This window comes from Sceloporus occidentalis, unplaced genomic scaffold (assembly GCF_023333645.1).
Source record: "Sceloporus occidentalis isolate IW3139 unplaced genomic scaffold, rSceOcc1.0.p SCAF_34, whole genome shotgun sequence".
Lineage (NCBI taxonomy): Eukaryota > Metazoa > Chordata > Lepidosauria > Squamata > Phrynosomatidae > Sceloporus > Sceloporus occidentalis.
In genome coordinates this window covers 8548289-8564451 of record NW_028317014.1, presented here as the reverse complement: position 1 = coordinate 8564451, position 16163 = coordinate 8548289, and the positions used below count along the sequence as shown (strand labels likewise).

The following is a 16163-nucleotide window of genomic DNA, read 5'->3' as shown; positions in this document are numbered from 1 at the left end:
AAGAATTAAGTTCTTCCAAGTTTGAGATGTCAGCAATAAACAGATATTTTCTTGAGTTTCTTGGCAAGAACAATGAAACTGTTTGCAATGTCCGAGGCAGCCAGGGAGACTATATAAAAGGTTTTATTGGTACAACTTACAACACGTCTTCTCAATAAAGAAGCTCTCTTTCTATGTGCAGAGACTGAGGGTGTTAGATTAGGAAGACAAAAGAAAGAGAAAAAAGAAAAAACTGTTTCCATAAGGGTTTATGAGAGATATCCTCTTTGAAAGCATAAATGGCAGAAATGCCACCCAACCTGCTTGATGTTTGAGGATATATAGATAGATAGATAGATATATCTATATCTATTTTATACACACACACACACACACACACACATATCTATGCAACATATCCTCTTTTAATCAACACTGATTTCAAACACATTTCCCACATTAAAGGGCCAACTATTTCCGCTGAGCTGTACAACAGGACAGAAAGTATAGCGGGTCACATTACCGTGTGATCTATGCACGCATCTTCTTAAATGTGCTTTGTGTTTTCCTCTTTTCACCATTCATAATGTTCTATGCCGTCATCAAACAACGAGCTTTAAAATGTATAAGGAGGACATAGATCCGCACACCTTCAGTAGCAGCGCTCACTCCCGAGCCTCTCACCCAAGGCAGTCACTGAGGGCACCTGTCTGAAGCGTCTCGCGATCACACGTGGCCACAATACTTCAAGCATGGAAGCCTCACAATTACACCAAACGCAGGACTCTGAACGCAGGGAAGTAAGTCTGCTTTCCAAAATACTCGGGGCTGTCTGCTTTCTAAAGCATATATCTACATGGGATGATTTTGGACTAGGGGACAGGTACACCTTTCCAACGTGACACAGGTCCAGAAAGAAAAGAAAAAAAATCAGAAACCGTGATAGAAATCTTGTTATATTTACCCTATAATTCAGAATTATATGAGCCTTTCCAAAGTTAAGACAAACAAATTTCCTAAAATTCCTAAACAAACAGTGTTTCTTAAACCAACAATACATCACTATTGGAAGAAACCTCTACATCTAAGCCTGTTGGCGGATCTCATGGACTGGTTTGAAAGCAAAGGCCTGGCAGCTGAATGAACTGGTTGGGGTTTATTCGCTAAAGGAAGAGTTGTGCTTCTAACTCCCCTGACTCGCTATTCACAATGTCCATAACTAGCAAATGTGTAAGGAAATTTTGGAGAAATCACACTGATTTAACTATACATTATACAGGGCCATTCAAGCTCTTCCTGCAGCAGACACTAACTGGGGTTGACTCTTAATGTATAGCATAATACAACTTATTATATAGATTTATTATTCTTAGTAAAAGAGTAACAACGCCAGCACTACTTTAGAGGACACGAGAGCCCTAGTATGTACCGTATTTATACTAAAATATGAAGCTGAAACCCTGCATGTTATACGCCAATAATTCCTAGCGCTGCACAATCTTTCCCTGCACAGCTCTCGCGCACGGCCTCTCTGATCCTGGGAGCCGGGCGATGACGTCACTCCGGCCCCGGCATCAGCACAAAAAGTAAAACGCTGGGAGATAAAGAGGACCCATACCAGATCTTCCAAAAGGTAGGTAGTCTGGATGGGCCTCTCAAATACTGGCAATATATAAAATTAATGTGTGTTTGTGTCTCTGAGAGAGAGTGTGTGTGTGTGTGTGTGTGGGTGTGTGGTAAACAATACAATATCTCATTATAAGCCACCCAGCCGGACAGCGCAGGGGAAAGACACCAAAGAGCACACCACATGCCCAACAACAATGGCGGCCTCCAAGTCTGCAGATAAAGGGCGCTTACTGAAACAAAAAAAAAGAGGAAAAACCAGGTTTTCAATGCCGACCTAAAGAACCGTTTACAGCACTGGATTTATGTATGGAGAAAATATTATGCTATAACCATTACACAAAACCTTATAGTGCATTAGTAGCACACGTCACATTGCACAGGTGTCCTATGTATGAGGCTTTTATCAAACGGCATCTCCTGTACTTCAACACATCCTACGCGAGACTTCCCTGCGCCGTTCCCACTAACAGAGAAGCACGTGATACAGCTTCCCATTACTGTGCAACATATCTAATACCGTATTTGCTCGATTATAAGACGACCCCCCAAAATCTGAATATTAACTTAGGAAAAAAGAAAAAGCCTGAATATAAGACGACCCTAAAGGAAAAAAGTTTTACCAGTAAATGTTAATTCATGTAAACTATTTTTTTTAATAAAAGCTATGATTGAGAAAAATATTTTTTTTGTTTTTATTTCTTGTATTTTCCAGCCTGTCCCCCAGTTACGCACATCTGCCCCCAGGCTTGCCACACCAATATGGCACTGTGGCCCATGATATGCCTTTTAACCCTCTATATGCCACTGTGCCCCATGGTATGCCTTTTGACCCCCTATATGCCACTCTGCCTCCAGAAATGCCTTATACCCCTATATCCCATTCTGGCATTTAGGGGGTTAAAATGCATATTATGGGGCAGAGTGGCATATAGGGAGGTATAAGGCATTTCAGGAGGCAGAGTGGCATTAAGGGAGTTAAAAGGCATTGTATAGAGCACTCTGCCTCCAGAAATGCCTTATACCCCTATATGCCACTCTGGCATTTAGGGGGTTAAAAGGCATATTATGGGGCAGAGTGGCATATAGGGAGGTATAAGGCATTTCAGGAGGCAGAGTGCTCTATTAAATGCCCCCTTAACGCCACTCCAGAAATGCCCTATGCCCCCATTTAACTAACACACACACACTCTCTCCCTCCCCTCCCCTCCCCTCCCCTCTCCTCTCTCCTCTCTCCTCTCTCCCCTCTCAGCCCTCTCTTACCGGTGCTTCCAGCCGGGGCAGCGGGTTGACGTCGCCTTCTGCTGCAGCCGGAAGGAGGTGGAGTTGGCAGCGGGGGTTTGTATGCGTCCGTCGCGTATACTTTCCCCGGCTGTCAGAGATCAAAGATCTCTGACAGTCGGGGAAGGTCTACGCGACGGACGCAGACAACCCCCGCTGCTAGCCACACCTCCTTCCGGCTGCAGCGGACATTGTCTACGCGGATCGCGTAGACGTCAACCCGCTGCCCCGGCAATACAGCAGGAAGCACCGGTAAGTGTGTATGATGGGGGGGGGGGGGTGAGACAGGAGGATCCAGGTCCCCTGCAGCGGTGCGGGGGATCTGGATCTTAGTCTCCTAATCAGACTCTATTTGAGGTCTGATTAGAAGACGACCCCGATTAGAAGACTAGGGGTATTTTTCAGAGCATTTGCTCTGAAAAAAACCTCGTCTTATAATCGAGCAAATACGGTATATCATACAGAAAAATAATGCACATACCAACAAAAACAACATACAAAAAGTTTGTTTTACCTTCTTTTAGAAATTGGGACTAAGAAGGCTCCAGCTTGTTGGACACTGAAGTCACTAAAGCGACACCGCAGCCATCGTAATTCCTTTAACGCACATTGCGGATCCGTCTGTATGCTGCGGTCAGTTAGATATCCGCACAAAGCGGCTTAATGTCCTCGTACTCCCACCGTGTACGATTGTACATTCCCATCTGTTTTTTTGTTTTGTTTTTTTGTTTACATATCCAACAGGTGGGATTGCGATCAGAATATATATTTTTTAACTTGCTAGATTTCAGATACATCTACAAAGTAGTTTAAAAATAAATCTCAAACAGGTTCTTACAATGGACAGATGATTCAGTTATTTTTATGTCACCTAACCTTTTTTGTTTAGATTTTATCACAGTCTTGAACTAATGGATTGCTAATAGTTTAAAAACTGTCATCTTTCCATACAATAGCATTAATGTCCTTATATTTTATACTATCTGGTCCCAACAAAAGCAAGGGGAAGTTTTCTGATGAGCGCCCATTTAGCCAGAACGGGCCAACACCGCGGCATCACCAATTCTTCCCACATTCGGGGTTTCAATTCCGCCCGGCCTATGTCCTCTGGACATCCAATTAAAGGCAACCCTTGGCCATTTACAGTTCCATATTAATTTATTTATTTATTTTTTATTTTTTTGGGTGCACCGGTCCTGGAGGTACTGCAATACCAGGTCAATGCGTGGAGTGGACAGAGCAAGTTCTTCTTCCATCTCCCTGTTCTAAAAATCCATTTAATATATGGTCCCCAGATAGGGGACGTATCAGATATTAAACTGATAAGAACAGATACTACACATGATCTTAGCCAAAAGGCCGAGAAGCGATCATATTAATTTTTTTAAATGAAATTCCATTAGGATTCCATAAGTCTAAATAAGAAGAGTAATTTTGGTAGGATATAATAGTTAATTTAACCCAATCATTATATTTAAAAAAAGTTTTTCTTCTTTCATTAAATGTATTTGAAAAATCAAAAAGTAATGGCAAATCATTTATTTCAATCATATTTTTGGTTCAAGATATCTAAACATGGTTCAGTGAAACAATTACAAACACTGAATGGGAAACAAGGCATTCGTCAAACTATCTGTAATACTCTCTTTAATGCAGGGAACATTTTGAGGTGACCCGTATTTACTTAAGGGTTACAACCTAGCGTGACTCTATATCTCATTATAGCCATTACCCTTAAAAGCTGACAAGTGTCCAAACCTCAAGGACTGGAATCTGAGAGCCCTAATTTAGACAATCAATGACTTGCACATCCTTGATGCATGCGTGACACATACAGTAAGTCTCAGATGACAAGAAGCTGCATTAAATATAGCAACTGCTTTAAAAACCATAATAATATTATAAGTGGAACCTTGGCTCACAGATTCCGAGGCTGCAGTCAGCCGCAGAGATGAAAGGAGATATCTGGAAATGAACTGTGAATTTATTAATGGTGTCGAGAACAGGAAGAGAAAGGAAACAAAAGCAACGGCGAGAACAGACAGAAGCTTTTCTGTGTCACAAAGTAACTCAACCCGTACATGTGTGTAACCGAAAGCCTCAAACCCAAAGGGAAATTAACGTTACTTCTATAGCTTAAGTCTTTAATAAACATTGCATAGTGTAAACAAGTGCGAAAACAACGTTACAAGCAGATCTGCCGATGTAAGCAGAACGTTACGTGTGATGCGAAGAGAAAGCAAATGTGAACCCACCAGCGTTATCACCGCGTGAGAGCTCGCACGACCAAACTCTATGTTTGCTTCCAATTAAATTCTCTATCGAAGGTTGAATGTCATACTAAACAATATAAAAAGACTTTGCCAACTTAAGATAAAAAGTCATGGCCTGGGTCCTGGTCTGCCCATATCCGACCAGCAATTCCACAACAGAAATCACTCCCCCAGGAAGCCCCCCGAGGTGATGTACCGCCGATGTGTGTGTGGAGTCCGAACACACGCGCCATCTCCAGCCACCCTCGGGTATCCTGGCTGCGACACTAACAGGGATGCCTGCAGAAAAATCTTGCCGTAGACATACGATTCCCCCAGATACCCGAACTGCTTAAAACTAAACTACATTCGCCAAACGAAGAACTCTTTTCAAGGGCAAACAGCGAATACCGAATCAAAACTGCACTTAAAATAAGGCTTCTCTGCTAGGCAGCATGCGAAACGGTGATAATATTTCAAACGACTATTTGGAAGACGAGCGATGACATTTTCTTATGGTGAAGTCATTCAGAAATCTCTGTATAATCACAGCGCTAAGCAGTCCTTGGCTGCTGAAGGTTTGGAACGTTATTTCTTTGCGTGAACAATCAAAGCCAGTTGTTTCGAGAGCAACGCCGAAGAGGGAACCTTTGCTGTGCTACACAACTGCATCGTAACGAAGTCGTAACGATACAATCAGGGGGAATTTAAAGATACGAGAGGGTAAAATAACACAGGCCATTTAAAATAATAAAGTGCCGAGAAATTCCTTTCATAAAATGAGTATGGATCCAACACAATTAATAATGTACACTTGTATAGGTTAAGGGGCAGTACAATTAATAACACTAACGTGGCAACCCAAATGGGAAGTGCAATGGAAAAAACATTTTCTACCTGGGGTATAAAATACAGTGCTATATACAGAAGTGCGGGTTAGTGTTCACGAAAACCTGGTTTGAGCTTATTTTGCTCCAATAGTTGCAAACCTGTCGTCACTCATGTGATTTATCCCATCGTGTTCCCTGTCCAAAGAGCCTCCCCGCGGAAGCAGTTAATACGGCGAGGGAACTAAGACATGCATGAGATAGGCAGAAACCGATCGTGAAGACGAGACCAAGGACTCTTAGTCTGAGTCTTTACAGCAGAAGAATTAGCAGACCAGACGGGCCGATAAACACCGCACTGCTAAACAAGTCCCGCTTGTGCCATGAAATCCTTTCCTCCACAGACTGATCCATAGATAACATAGCGAGAACACAAAACAGCTAACAAGTGGCTGCCTCAAGACATAATGCAAAAAATAAAACTGTAAAAAAGAAATATATATATATATATATATATAATTGATACTCATAAAACGTTCTGTCCTACTTTTGGACCCAGAACAGTTTTGTCAGGTATACTTTTTGTATTTTTTATTCCCCAATAAGAGTTTCATTCTTTTCAAGCACTTTGTAGCGCTAAACATAAAATGTTACCTACTTGGCTGCACGATACATAAAATTACGCTAATCATTCCCGCACGTTTAAGATAGTGACGCAGAACGCCACCAATTTTAACAGTGTAATATATATATATACACACACACATATATATATATATATACACACACACACTTCCATAGGATGATCTCCACCTCTAAAGTAAACATAAAACACAACTTTGCTCAGCACTTAACAGATATTCACTAATATATATATATATATATATATATATATATATATACATATATAATACATAATGAACTGCTTGTATAAGCAAAGAAGTGCTGCAGAATGTACGGCGACTCAGGCTGGGCACTCTGTTGCATGAGATGAGGGCATCAGAAAATATTGTGCGGTGCGGGGCAGTCGCAGTTTTAATGCAGGCCCTTAAGTGTGTGTTTTGTAATATAATTATTGCAGATGGAGGAAGCGTCACGCTCGTAAGAAACGTCTTATTCATCTGAAAAACCAAACATAAGGCTGGCGTAACCTCGAAAAAAAAGCCATTGAGGAAGCATGAAAAAAACTGAAAACTTAAGACAAAAAAACATCAATATGACAAATTTATAGAGTAATAACGGGGCAAAGTAGTCACCACGGAAACCAAAGAAACTTTCCAAATCACAGCTCTACCTTTAGCCCTCGGCACCAAAACTGCTCCCTATCACCAGGGCCCACGATCAGCGAGTTCCGGTGCTAAAATTCACCGGGTTACAGGGCAGCTGTAACTTTCATTCATATCAGACTTTTCCAGGAAAACTTAAATAACCCGGGGAAGAAAAGGCAAGAAGCCACTTGGCGGCGGATGTTAGCCATTCACACATCCACTTTTCTGTGCTTGGGGTGGATGTAACCGTAAAAGCGACAGACTTTGGTCCAAGAAAGGACATCTTTAGTCGTTAACGCCTCTAGATCATAAGCTTGCAAGCCCCGAACGTATCGCTTTCTATAAGTCTGTTAATACTAGCTTTATCAGAAACTTTGAATGCACGGACCGGAAGACGCTCTACGGAAAATGTTGGCGCATTATAAATAAAATTCTGGACCTCAGAGGTCTCTTCTTCGTGTAACAAAAAAATAGATACAAATAAACAAAAATTAGCTGAAGTAGCAACAACCGTCAGAAAGTGTGTACAGCAGCTACCCGTGTACATGAATGAAGAGGGGGCAACTTACCGGTCTTGTAGAAGCGAAGTCATTACATCCCCCCTAGGCACGGGGTACTCCATGCCTCCTCCAACAGCACAGCTCCTGTCAGGGCAAACACACATTCAGACCACGGGACTCCTACCCCACCGCGGCCCAGCTACCCCAGCCCCGCAGCAGCTGTGCCCCAGCAGCCCCTAGAACCAACTACTACACCGTACAAACCGGAAGTAAACTTCGTACCCGAGAACGGCTCGCCGCAGCCTCCCCGTTACGGTGACAGGTACACTAGAATAAAGAAAAAGTTCTTATCTCCCGGCACTGTGCGAACTGTCCGGCCAAATCCGGGGCGGGACACTGAGGCGCGCTCCCGCGACGAAGCGCGACCACGAAAAAAAAACACAGAGTAGCGCAGGCCTAGCCCGATGACGTCACCACACCCCCGAACAACAACAATAATGAACAGGTTGGGAAGTCAGAGGCCGGCGAGAAGAGGGCGGGGCGATCTCCACTCGCGTCTAACCTTCTACACGGGGAGATACATCGCTCCTCGCGTTCATTGGTGCAGGTTGGCAAGGGGGCGGGCCGAGCAGTCATGATGCTCGCGTGATTGGCTGTTTGCTGTGGCTACAGCTGCTGGATAGGAGGAATGCATGTTCTATAATTAGCTCATTGGACAGCGCTCCTCTATTCATCTGTATGCACTTGTTTTGTTGTTGTTGCTCGTTCTTGATTTCCTGTAAAACTCTAAATAAACAACAGTTACTGCGTTATTTCCGCCACGTGCACATGCTGTATGTATCACTGGTGTGTTATTCAGTCACACGGCTCTGTTTACTGTACGATGTGTTGCTTTTTAAATAAAAAAAGCAAATTGGTGAGTTACTTTATTACTTATTGTGGGGATGATAAGTATCGCGATTTTACAAATTATACATAATTGTTAGATTTAAAAAAAAAATAAAAATCAATTTTGACCCTCTGTAGACCTGCCAAGCTGGCGCGAGTTAGGCCTTTGCTGTGTATATGAAATGTCTACTTCAGTCCTGGTCCTCCACAATGTCCGCCAGATTCACAATTCTCTGTTCTGGTGTAGAGAGGTGAGGCTTTGCTGTCCGGTTAAAGCGTTTGTCCCAGCCGTGTGCCGGTAAACCTCCCTGAGGGTTTCCATGGTTTCCTTTCCTTTGCCCTCTGTGTGCGCCAGCCGGACAGAACTCTCAGATGCCAATGACGTCAGATGACCCGTTGGGGCATTCTAGATAAACCAAAACCTCTAGTATTTAGGGTTTAACAGAAAACACGCAGTAATTAACAGCTAGCGCTACGAGTTCAATACACGTGAAAATCTGGATACAACGCCGATAAACTTCGACTGTTTGCTTACACATACCTGGTTATAGTCTCAGCATAATTATAGTGCTGCTAGGCATAATTACTGCGCATGACTGATCTGATTTAATTAAGACAATTGATCAAATATACGTGCCGCAATTACATTCCAAGTTTTACTAATGACTCATTTCCATTTTATATACATTTATTATGCATATAAAGGGTTTTCATAATAAACAATAAAACAATCCGTTAAAATGTAAACATTTAAAACCATGGCTATTGATATGAGAGGGAAAACATATAGACAAACTATGATAGATGTTGTTGATAACAATAGAATGAAAATTCAGTTAAGTATAAAATTATTATTATTAGGTCATGATCTGCATTCATAGTGTGGTGAATAGAATAAGAATGTGATAACGCCAAAGTTTTGGAACACCGTCGGCTCGATTGAGTTTATTCATAGACTAGACATACATTTGATATGCAAGGCATGCTGAGACGCAACGCAGAACACAAACACCAACAGCATCACGCTGTATATACTGGCATATTGTATGTTTGTGTTCTGCCCTGCGTCGCAGCAAGCTTTGTATATGAAATTTATGTCTAGTCAATGAACAAACACAATCGAGCCATGCATTTCAAAGGACAAAATCAGAGAACTTGCTTTGACGCAGGGCTTAACCAAGACTGGTTATTTTACGCAACTTTGTAACTTATAGATAACTATTTAAGTAACTTTGTAAGAACAATGGATTTTATTTATACATTTTTAATTGAAAAAACATCACCTGTTTATTGTGACGTTTTATGGCAACAAAAGTAGAACACTATGATACACTCGTACATGACATCATTACTAAAGAGAGACTTAAGGGGAACATAGAGGATGGATCTGGGTCCCCAATATAGACCTTCTCTCCTAAAGAGGGAGTGTTGGGAGGTATGGATCTTATTAATCATAAAAGGATAGTTTCTACTTATGCTATACATGAGCGCTCTCCTCTTTAGCTGGAAAAGTGAGCAGAATGGATATTCTGTATTGCAACTTCATGTTAACGAGATACACGCTTGTTTTCTATGTTATTTTACAGACAGTAAATCAAAATAATCATAATGATAAAGCATTGACCATAGCCGAAACGAAGAGGCGGTTCCTTTTTAACATATTATCATGATGGCGCTAGTTGGGTGTATGTATGTAAATGCATATACTGGTTACTTTTAGTGGGTGAATGTTAGTACGGTTAATAATTTAGGTGAGTTGTATAGTGTAGATATTCTCTGTAAAATAATCGATGATACATCATTATCCAGAAGGATGGATTTGCTGATGTGGTGAAGATGATCTAACATGAACTCCTGAAACTTCCACCTTTCAACACATTCATTGTTGAATAAAACGACTCACGCATGAGCCTTATTCCTATCCACCTTCTACATCTGATAGTATAAAACGGTATACAATATAGCCCTTTGATACTTAAGGTGTAGGTCTGTGCGCACGTGTTTACATTACAAAACAGTCCAAGGGGTCAGGTCTGAAAACACACGCTATATTCAAGGTCATACCAAAGTTATTTTACTGATAAGCGGGCAAAGATCTAATTATCGATGGTGTAGGAAGACTCTGCAGCATTTGGCAAAATCAGTTGTCTTGTGACAAAATATTTACCGTCTAATACACAACATATTAAAGGGCAATAATCTGCGCATACGCCTTAAAGAGTGGAGCAGGTGCTTATAGCAGTGCAGTCATCACATAGTTTCTGATTAGCTGCAGGGTCTAAAAAGTCCTAGTGGCTGAAATGCAGAAATGTTATGGTTGACGTTGTACATAGACACAGGAGGTCCTGCCTCCCACCTTCCCTTCAATGCCTACAGAATAGGATCCGTCCTTGGTTATTATTGGGGGTTCAAAGGAAAATTAAACCTGTAATAAAAACTGGGGCAAAGGAATCAATCAAATGTTTCTTTGAGTTAGTGTCCTGGGTGGTATGGATAGAATGTAACTGGTGCCGGCTGTACATGCCTCTCACCTGACATTGCATTCATTGAGCGTGTGTAATTTAGAGGTATATACGGTAGCTTAGATACCGAGATTGATTTATGTCTCATTTCACTGCAGGTTTTAGGTCCACTTTTTGGTGAAATGTCTCTATCCGAGCTGTACTATCCTTCTACAAACTTTATTTCAAACCATCATTTATTACAAGATCAAAAACTGACCTTTCCATTCAGCTGCTCTGTTACTCTGTAGCTTTTCACATCAGAACAGTTTTTCTCAGAAGGAGAAGATTAAAGTACAACGTTATAGCAAAGCAGTGGATATATTTAAAAAATCTTCCGCGGTTAACGACATTAACTGTTTCGTAGGTTGTTGCCTGTTTGTCCTATTTCATCAAGCAGCTGATATACAGAAATATATGTTTTTAAACATATACGCTGCGTTATTGACAGCTACATAAGGTAGTGTAGTAAGGTAACATGTTGGCATACTGAGAGTTTCTGTAAAGTGGAATGTTGAATAAACCACTTCCAATGAACTAAAGCCATTGTTTATTGTTGTTATTGCTAATGGCCTTTTACCATCTGTGCATTAAATGTCACGCTAAACATAATTTCGAAGGTTTCACAGCACCGTGCCTCCAGAACGGTCATCCATGATTAAGAAAGCAATGCATATTTCATAACTGTTTAACAAACTGTTCTTTCAAAATAGAACCACTGGAGCTGCACTAAAAATACTTTTATCATAAGTTATTTTTAAGTGTCATTATATTCAGAGATTTGAAAGTGTATTGGAGGACAAACAAACCTTTTACTTTTAATCTTCTGAGTGCCGCGGGGCCAGACTTCTTACACCTGCGGGGTGAACCAATTATTTGTTTGCAAAATCCCCCATTAGTTCCCTTATATACAGGGATCAGACAGTTGTTCCTGCATGCTGGCAACTTAGCCATAGATCAGCTGCCAGCATGCAGTCACTATAGGCTTCATGTAGAATACACTTTCCACGTATGTTTACAATTTATTAACAGCTCGTATTCTAACATACTGTCAGACTTGCACTCCAAAGCATTAAAGTGACGGTTTCGTTTTTTAATGTAAGAAAGAAAGTCCATCCAATGTATTTTTTATTGTAACAGGTCAAGTACGTATTATATTTCTTTGCTCCTATTCCTGATTTGGCAGTAAAATACATAAAAGCAAGAACTATAATTTCATCCTTCTGAAAACTATGAGTCAGATCTCGTTTGATTCCAAATTATATCCCAGAATAATTACTTATGTAAAGATGTTCAATTAGGCATATCTTATGAGATGTAATGATAAGGTCTCAGGACTGACACACATGTAACTACTTTGCATATCAGACAATTGTCGGAACCACATTTTAAAAGGGTGTACTGTGTGACTACACACATAACCATTTATGTTTAGTTTACCTATAGGACACGTTTCACAGGAAAATGTGAATCATCCGACTTATGGAATGCATGATTGCCAGAATGACTTACTAGCTGCTATGCGCTCCTGATATCGAAAATAGAAAAATGGATCAAAATGAAACAAAATATTATATTAATAATCAGAACATAAGATAGTTTCCACATTGCAATAACCTTTTTAAACCTGTTTCAAATAGTCAACAGGTTAATTGAAGAGTTGACCATCAAGTGTTGATTCAGTATGATATTTAGAGATCACAAGTGTAACATCTCTGTATAGACCTATAGACCTAATCAAGGGCTGAAATGTAATGTCACTCATACATAGAATTTATGATGTCACTCATGCAAAGAATTTATGATGTCACTCATGCATAGAATTTATGATGTCACTCATACAAAGAATTTATGATGTCACTCATACATAGAATTTAAGATGTCACTCATATATAGAATTTAACCTACTTTCCATAAAATAGATTGGAAAGTGGGCATAGATCATTGGAGCCATCTGCATCATTGCCTTGCCAAAATAAAGCGTTGTACTGCACTACGGAATATGATGGCACTATATAAATCAATAAATATTAATAGAAAGGCATGTGTACTCTGCTCTTTATTTAGCATCCAAATCCAAAATTAAAGGCGTAATGTTAGTTTTGCCCACCATAGGTGCATTGTGAGATCTCCTCTTTGAATCTCAATTTGATAACATTCATATTAATAGATCGATGCAGAGCAAATATCCCAATTTGTTGTCTGGTCGCTTACTTGTTTTATTGGCAGAACATAACTATTCACATACAATACACTGTACTGTGTAAACAATGTTTTCAGATAAGCCAGAAACGAGATAAATAAGAATATAAAGTTGTCACTTGTTATCACTTTCTGTTCTGACATATGCTGTGTTCTCATATACCTGCTGAGATATTATGGAGAACATACAGTCTTCAGACACAGCAGAATAAATATCATGGTCTATACAATGCACGGTGTTAGGCGAACACACTCTAGAGTCTAGCTCATGGGGCCTGGCACAATGTATTTGTCATAATGCATCCGTGTGCCATTAGTTGCAAATAGTGATATATTTCCTTGCTTGGCCCTTTTTGAAGATCCTAAGTACAGCTAGGTTAACACTTTAAAAGGAACCTGTCACCTTCCTAACTTTATCATTCATTTAGCATATAATTATGTATTAAAAAGATCCATATATCCTACATATAGAACGGATAAAATGTCAATCCCTGAATTGCCATACTAGAAATGTAGTGAAGCAGTTTGTATTTCACTGTTTATCTGTGTCATCGGGCCCGGACTGGGACAAAAAATAGGCCCGGGCATTTAAGCCTGAGCAGCCCATTTTTATTTATTTATTGTTAAAGCCCACCCTTCATGTACCATCTTTGCATTTACTCACTCATTCACACAAATCATTAACACATTCATTAATGCAGTCTCACAAATCAAGCAATTCATCCACACATGAATTCATTAATTGTCATACGCATTCACACAATTCATCCACACATTTATTCATTCATTCTCATACGCATTCACACTACCCCCTCTCCCCATCTTATCTGCCCCTTCTCACTATGTTCCCCCTTTTCACTATGTACCCCCTTCCCCACTAACGCAGGGCCCCTTAAGCCCGCCACAACTGCGACCGGGTCCGCCCATCTAAGGGGCCGGGAAGCCCCCACCAAGTGAAAAAAAAAACCCAGATGTTTTAATTTAAACCCTGTGCGGCCTCACACCCGTAAGGCCGGCCCTGGTGGGGGCTTCCCGGCCCCTCAGAGTGGCGGACCCGGTCGCGGTGCGGCGGGCTTAAGGGGCAGGTGCCCCTTATGCACTGCGTTAATGCGGCCGTAGAGGCCGGTCCTCACTGGGCCTATTTTAAGGTAGGGGCCTGGAGCTGCAGCTCCATCAGCCCCTAAGTCAATCCGGCCCTGCTGCAGCCCAGCCCACCGGGCAAATGCCTGATGTGCCCGATGGCCAGTCCGGGCCTGTGTGTCATAGTTATAGAGAAATGTGACCAAATTAAAATAAATATAAGAAGATCATAAATTCCAAAACCACAAAATTTAAGTTAACTTTTTTATTTGAAAGTGTTTAAATCACCAAACCATTGCACAATTTCCGCCTTTTCTATGTTACGTTAGAAGATCGGTTATTACTCCGTTCAGCTTTTTCATTGTGTTATTTTCCTGCACGCTGTACATCTCCTTCCCCTAAATCATTTCTCACCATACAGATGATTTAATAGCTATGGGATCTGATTTATGCTTTCTGGCTTCCTCTATTCTTGCAGTTCTCTTATCTTTCTTAACCCTTCCACCCTTTGGCCTTCTGGCTTCAATTTAAATTTTGTGGCTGGTCAGTATTGTAGAAGATATGATAAAAAGAACAATCTCTCTTCAGAGCTTCCCTGCTGTTAATAACTGACTCCAAGTACAATAAAAAAGTTCTCCTCTATGAGTACGGTATGTATTATTCCTCCCATTTATTACATTACTGCTCCCAGTTAGGCGCTAACTGGTTCTGGGAACCTTGGTTAGGATGGTTGTGGTCATAAGGAGAAGGGTGAAGACAACAGGATAGGAAATTATATGATATGGTAGCTGTGACATAAAGTTTAGCTTCCGTGAACTAAGAGAGCTCTCAAGAACAATTACACTTGAAGAAGACTAAGAAGCTGTAGACAGGGCCGGCCCTACCATGGAGCAGAGTAGGGCAATTGCTCCAGGCGGCACTTTTGAAGAGGCGGCACTTTGCCGCCCCAAGCCCCTTTTTTTTTTTTAAAGCGGAAGAGAGAGAGAGAGGGCGCCGAGTGGTTTTCGCTTACCAAGTTGTCAGTACATGCTCGGCGCCCCTCTCTCTCCTATGCGAGCCCTCTAGCCCGGTCTTAGTGCCGGCTTGTAATGCTGAGCGCCGGAAGATGACGTCATTTCAATAGGGAGGGAGAGGAAGAGTAGATAATAGGGAGAGAGGGAGAGGAAGGGTAGATAATGGGGGGGGCGGCAGAGGAAGGGTAGATAATGGGGGGGTGAAGTAAGTTGGTTCCTGGTAACTTATTTAGCCTTTCACTGAAACCACGGTATCATTTATTTTGTATCTGGCACTATTTCTTCCTTTATTCCCCCAAAAGAAAAATATTTTTTGTTTATTAAATTACTGAGTTTGCATGCTTACTTTGCATTGTGCACCATTCTGGGGTTTTTTTGTTTGTTTTTTAATCTTTTAATTATGTAACAATCTGAGTCCCTTTGTTCTATCACAAAGTGTGGCCATAAATGAAACATTTGAAAATATATTCAAATGAATTCTAACATATTTAAAAGATGTAAAATGCTGCTATTCCACAAAATGTCGGCATGGCGAAACTGAACAATAAGTAGTACTTGGCTTATCACAGTTGGGTAATCCAATTCTCAGCAGCAGGTGTTATTTTTAAAAATAATTCCAGCTAAAATTCTGTTCTGGATTTCCCCCACAGTCAATAACAAGTTCACAGCATAATTTCACTTATACTACTCTGAGTGAAGTACACAGGGTACTTGTGTTTAATACAAATCTATTTTGAATTTACTCT

General features: G+C 40.9%; 1 non-coding gene across 1 annotated transcript; it reads right to left on the bottom strand.

Annotated features, from left to right (window-relative positions):
* Positions 1-4066: 4066 nt before the first annotated feature.
* On the bottom strand, positions 4067-4257 carry LOC149298223 (U2 spliceosomal RNA). The gene has a single exon (XR_016272462.1). It is a non-coding gene; the product is annotated as a U2 spliceosomal RNA (small nuclear RNA).
* Positions 4258-16163: the final 11906 nt, after the last annotated feature.